The 6,000-nt window shown below is 43.9% G+C and overlaps 1 protein-coding gene across 3 annotated transcripts in view; it reads right to left on the reverse strand.

Moving 5' to 3' along the window:
* The window catches only part of Kiaa1211 (KIAA1211 ortholog), a 271,096-nt gene extending 265,812 nt beyond the window's left edge, over positions 1 to 5,284 (reverse strand). For all 3 annotated transcript variants that reach the window (XM_029563600.1, XM_008833300.3, XM_029563598.1), the window contains exon 1: positions 5,070 to 5,284. The gene's annotated coding sequence lies outside the window, so the exon portion shown is untranslated. The remainder of the gene's footprint in view (positions 1 to 5,069) is intronic.
* Between the last annotated feature and the right edge of the window lie 716 nt (positions 5,285 to 6,000).

Below are 6,000 nucleotides of genomic sequence, written 5' to 3' on the forward strand. Positions count from 1 at the left end.
AAAATACCAGCATAGATGGGGCAGAAGTGAGTAAGAAACCCCGACTCTACCTGAGGAACTACTAGAAATTGATAGATGCTGGGAAGGAAAGAGTCAGTCTCTTCTAAAGGTGTGACTCTTAGTAAGTTACCCAGGCCCCAGTAGATGGATCCACACCAAAGGACATTTGGGGACATAAATTTGACTCTATAGATCTTAATATATATAATAGAGTACATGGAATTGGGCTGGGGGTTGGGGGAAGGGCTGCAGATAGGGGAGGGGATCTAAATACAATCAAAATATATTGTATGAAATTCACAAACATTCAATTAAAAAGGAAAAATGAAAACATATATATGATAGTTAATGGTAGTTTCTTACATGCACTTTATAAAAAATACTTTCATTGCCTTGTGATTTTGAGACCAATCAATACATTATAAAGTGCCCTCTGTGGCTCTTAAGTCCACATTTGTGCCTTAACAACAACTGACATTCATTCATAATGAAGTCTTTTTATAGTTACACAGCTATTTCATGTCTCTTTGAGTGCTCAATAAAAATGACCAATTAATTGACTATCAAAAAAAACCTGAGCAGCTACTCCAAATATTTACATCAAAGACCAGCCAAGTCAGAATGAATCACTAGTCTCCTCAGTAAGCTACCTTACTTTACTAAGTTAAAAACTGACTTCAAATGAGTCCTTTCAAAGGAAGCTATAAAATATGCACTATAAAAGGTAAATGTTTAAATGTTGCCATTCAAATTTGCATTTTTTTAAGGCATTAAATATCGGCAACAGTCTCTGTGAGGAGACCTCATAAAAATGCAGGAGTCAAGAGGGCAGAAGGGCACTGGGGTATAGCAAACTCAGCTTGAATCCTTGCATATTGGCCACTAACTTTGGGACCTTGAGCAAATGAATAAATGCCTCTTTGAGTCCTAATTTCAGTTATCATGGAAACACAAGGCCTCCTGCCGGGGCTGTTGTGCTGACTAAATTTGATAACACAAACAAACTACTTAGCACAGGACAATGACTATGATAAATACTCAATAAATGATGACTACAAAGACACGTTTAAGAAATTTGTATGTGAGAGAGAGAGAGAGAGACAGACAGACAGACAGACAGAGATAGAGAAACTGGGCTTCCTAAGACATGCTAGGCAAGCACTTTATCACTTGACCTTCTAAGAATGTATTTTTATTTATAATTTAATATTCAAATTTCAATTAATGTAACTATTTGAAAGAAAAATGTAGACTCAACAGTAGATTTTTTTCCTGATTGCATTTCACCTAATTACCCTTTACACTGGTGCTTTTATAAGTCCTAAAATCATTTAGTGGATCTTAAGTAACATTTTAAAAATAATATGGAACAGAAAATACATGACTGTATTGCACATAGGAAGCACTACTTCATGATTTAAAAAAATTGTACTATTGCTGGAAATGGTGGCATACACCAATAATCCCAGCATGTGAAAAACTGTCTCAAAACACCAAGGACTGGGGACACAGCTCAGTGATAAGAGTGCTTACCTAGTACCACCTAGGTCCTAGGCTCCATCCCCAGTGCTGAAACACACACACACACACACACACACACACAGTGTCTGTATATTAGGTGACAAAGTAAAATATATTTCTTAATTCAAAGCTACTGTTTTATCTTACAATAATGAGAATAAAAATAAACTGTCACAGAGTGTTTAGCTAGTGCTGGATGTTATACAAAGGATTTTCCCATATTTCATTTGATCCCCCCAAAAAATCCTTCAGGAGGAACCTCTATTATTTTACAGATGAAAAAAAACTGAAGTTTTTTTTGTTGGCTTTTAAAAAAATTTTATTATTTTTTATCTCATGTATATGAATGTATTGCCTGCATGTATGTAAGTGCACTCATGTTGCGCAATGCCCACGGAGGCCAAAAGAGGGCAGCAGATCCCCTGGAACTGGAGTTACAGATGGTTGCCAGCCACCACGTGGGTTCTCAGCAAGAGCAGCCAGGCTCCTAACAGCTGAGCCATCTCTCCAGCCCTGAAATTGAAGTTTTGATTAAACTACTTGCCAAGAATAAAGGGCTGGTTACTAGGACAGTCAGGTTCACTCAGTCACCTAACTCCAGAACTTGCACATTTACTCACTCTTCCCTGCATAAAAATCTACCCAAACTGTAGACTTTTCACAAGGTTTAACCACAGTATCATTTTCTGGGGGCTCTCAGAGAAGGTTGTGATTTGGGGACCAGAGCAGCAGGTGTGGGATCCAGCTTCTACCCCAGCATTGCAGGAGTGGGCAAGTCATTTCATTCCACTCTGTCTGGACTTCCTTACCTACAAATCTGAATGATAACATCTGTCCTACCTCCCCACAAAGAGACTGAAAATAATAAGCATATTTAACAAATGAAATGTTCTATTGTCCTACTCAGGATCATTCCTCATGAATATACATATCAACTATTTTTTTAAAAGGGAGGCACTAGGGTTTCATGAACTGTATATGGAAATGCTTTTGAGTTCCTGGTGCACAATAGGCCTTCAATAAATGTTCATTAAAGTAAACCAATTCCATGTATTATTCATTCTCACCTTATTTTTTACTAGCTTATTTTTTCTACCACTAATTACTGAATACCTACTATGTGCCATACTAGAACTATGGCTTATAACTGGGCATAATGGCACACATCTGTAATCCCAGAATTCAGAAGGTAGAAACAGGATGATCAGGCATTCAAGGCCATCTTTGGCTACAGAGCAAGTTCAAGACTGCGTGAGACTCTGTCTCAAAAACAAACAAAAATATGGAGTACAAAAAAAAGGATAAAACCTGGGGTTGGAGAGATAGCTCAGTTGGTAATATGCCTGCCATACAAGAGTGCAGACCTGAGTGTGGATCCCAGTACCCATGTAAAAGGCAGGCATGGCAAGACAGTGCTGGGGAATGGGGGACATTGGCCAACCATTCTAGCCAAATCAGTGAAGTCTAAGTTCAATTCAGTAAGAGACCCTGTCTCAAAAAATAAAGTGGCAAGTTGGGCATGGTGGTACACACCTTTAATCCCAGCAGACAGATCTCTGTTTGAGGACAGTCTGGTCTATTTGGCAAGTTCCAGGCCAGCTGGGGCTACAGGGAGACCCTGTCTCAAAAAAAATTTTTTTTTTAATAAATAAACAATAAATAAAAATAAAGTGGAAAGTAATCAAGGACACCAATCTCTGGCCTCCATACACACATATGAATGGGTTCCTGCATGCACACACTCACAGGAGTATACACATAAAACGAACAAAAATTAATTGTTCCAAAATCTGAACAACTGTATAAGAAAAAAATCATAAAATATAACTTCTTTCATCTAGAAGTAATAATAACTCACACTATTATGGTGCCTTATAGTTTATGAAGAATTCTATAAATGTTTTGTTTTTCATAGTAATTACCCCCAAGATTATCAAGTTAGGGTTATTACCTTCCTGACTCCAAATTCAGTGCTCTGCGCGTACTGCAGTCTTGAGAGTCAAAGTTTCTCAATTTGTTACAGGTGACCATAAACATAAACTTTGGAATAAAATACATTTTTAACTAATCAACAGTAGAAAAAAAACCTAATTGTAGAATTCTCCTTCTCCCTACACATTTCTGAGTTAAAGTAGTCCAAAATGCAACCACATAACCACATAGCCTATAGAAAATGCATTTTCAAATATTTCTTTTAAAAGCTGTCCTTGAATTTCCTTGTTCTTTTTTCATATAGGCAGTTTTCTCTGGAATGGAACAATCTAGGATTCTTCTCCCAAAGAAAAAAGGACTGGCAGAGACATGCCCTCCCTTTGTTGACTTTTTAAAAATTACTCAAAATTGATCATTGTATTCAGATTTCTGAGTTGCAAACAATGCCAAGTGACCATTAGCCATTTTAAATAATTCAACAACTACTATAGGTAATTTCTACAGAGGAACACTGATTTAATTGACATCTTAATGAACTGATCATTTGCCACAGGATATCTACTAAGAACCTTTTACTAAAATTGTCTTATCTTTTGCATGATAACCACTCCCTCTCCGCCACTGCCAACCCCAACCCCAACCCCAACACACACACACACACACACACACACACACACACACACACACACACACACAGCCCTGGGGGCCTGAGTACCCTTACACCAGATCAGTTTCCTGGCCATTAATCGTAAAACCATATTAAAATTTCACAGCACATGGTCGCAGTCACTAGGTTTTCTTCCCCCTCCCCCTACACCGAATCAATGTCTTTAAATATATATATTCTCCCTTGAAATTCACAATTCAGAAAAAGGATTATGATGCCCTGATTATGAAAACATCTACTATGAAAACATCTAAAATTCAAACATCTGCTCTTCTGTTAACTGATACTCATTTTTTTTTTAAAGCCATACCCCACCCACTGTATCCAGAGGGTAAGAGGTCCAGTCTCACCACTACAGAGCTCTGCAAGAAAGGACGGTTATAGTTCCAGGAAACCCGTAGCAATGGGAGAAAACAAGCCGGACCCGTTTCACGCCCTGGCGGTGTGCAATCCCTGGCTCCAGCCCTTGGAGGGAAACCTTTGTCTCGCCTCTGCCATCAAACTGGTGGCTCATCAGAACTGGGACAACTAGAGTTTGTGCGAACCGCTTCCACCGAGGTTAAACAAAGCACTGCAGCTCTGGGGATGGGGCAGAGCCGGTCCGCGTCCGAGCTCACGGCTGGCGAGGTCCGGCTCTGCGTGGGGGACTCGGGGCCGGTGCTGCGGGACTCGGAGGGGGACTCGAGGCTGGGGGTCCCACGCTCTCGCCAAGTTCCCCGGGCGCAGCCTGCCTGCAGGTTCCTCGCGGGGATCCACAGGCGCGCTCGCCCCGCGCAGGGTCCTCGGGGACAGGGGCCGCGCCGCGCGTGGGGACACCGCCCAGAGTCCATGGCCGGCCGCGCGAGCCCACGCCCCGGGCAAGGTCGGAGACCTCGACCGGCTGGAGGGCGCGAACGGAGGAAAGCCACTCGTTGCCCATTGTCTGTGCCCGCGGCCCAGGGGCGCTCACCTGCGGTCCCTGGGAGTCCCGGCTGGCAGAGCGGCGACGCGCCACGCACATCCCGGGCGGGCGTCCCAGCCGGCTGAGCCTCCGCAGCAGCAGCCGCCGCAGCCGCAGCCTCAGCAGCCAGTCGGCTCTCAGGCGCCCGCGGCCTCCATTGCTCTCCCCGCCGCCGCCACCGCGCGGCACTGCACGCCAGGCCCGGCGCGGCGTGGTCACATGCTCCGCCCGCGCCTCGCCTCGGGCCGCTCGGACCCGCGCCGCCCCGCCCGGAGACCACCGGCCGCCGGCCTAGATGGCGCGCACTGGAGGGCTCCCCACCCCGGGGACCCGAAAGCAGCAGTTGACCCAGGGCAAGGTTTGGAACTTAACAGGGTTCTCCCGACCGCAGAGACGGCAGGAACGAGGGCTGGATGCGTGGGGTATGGGTCCAAGTGCACCTGGCTAGGACATGAACCCAAGAGCATCAGTCACTACACCAGTCCAATTCCGGGTACCTGCACTAGGCAGAAACTAACGCGATTGACCTGGACCACAGAGGAGTTTCTCCCTGCACCGTCCCAAGTACAGGAATGGCACTGGAACTCACTCCCTGAGAGATGCACGTGTGGAAAGATGCCCTCCACCTCGCGAAGCAGAAAGGCTAGAGATTGCACTGCAGAGTCCCACGGTGCTTTCCAGTATCGTGACATCGGTCATAATTGTCCCCAGGCATAAGGGCATTAAATATTGACTTCGATGTCTTAGAGAAAAATCATTGTTCATCATCTCCTTTTGCGGGCTCACCAGAAACAATAAGACTTAACTTCCTACTTTTTGCCAATGGTTATTTCAGTGGAACCATTGAAAATTGGCTCTGCCAGTCTTTCACTTGCCATGAATGGGAAGATAGCAAAAATAATTTGGTACCCTTATTAAATACTAAACAAAGCAAACAATC

The sequence above is a fragment of the Nannospalax galili genome, unplaced genomic scaffold (assembly GCF_000622305.1).
Source record: "Nannospalax galili isolate Female #2095 unplaced genomic scaffold, S.galili_v1.0 scaffold433, whole genome shotgun sequence".
Taxonomy (NCBI): domain Eukaryota; kingdom Metazoa; phylum Chordata; class Mammalia; order Rodentia; family Spalacidae; genus Nannospalax; species Nannospalax galili.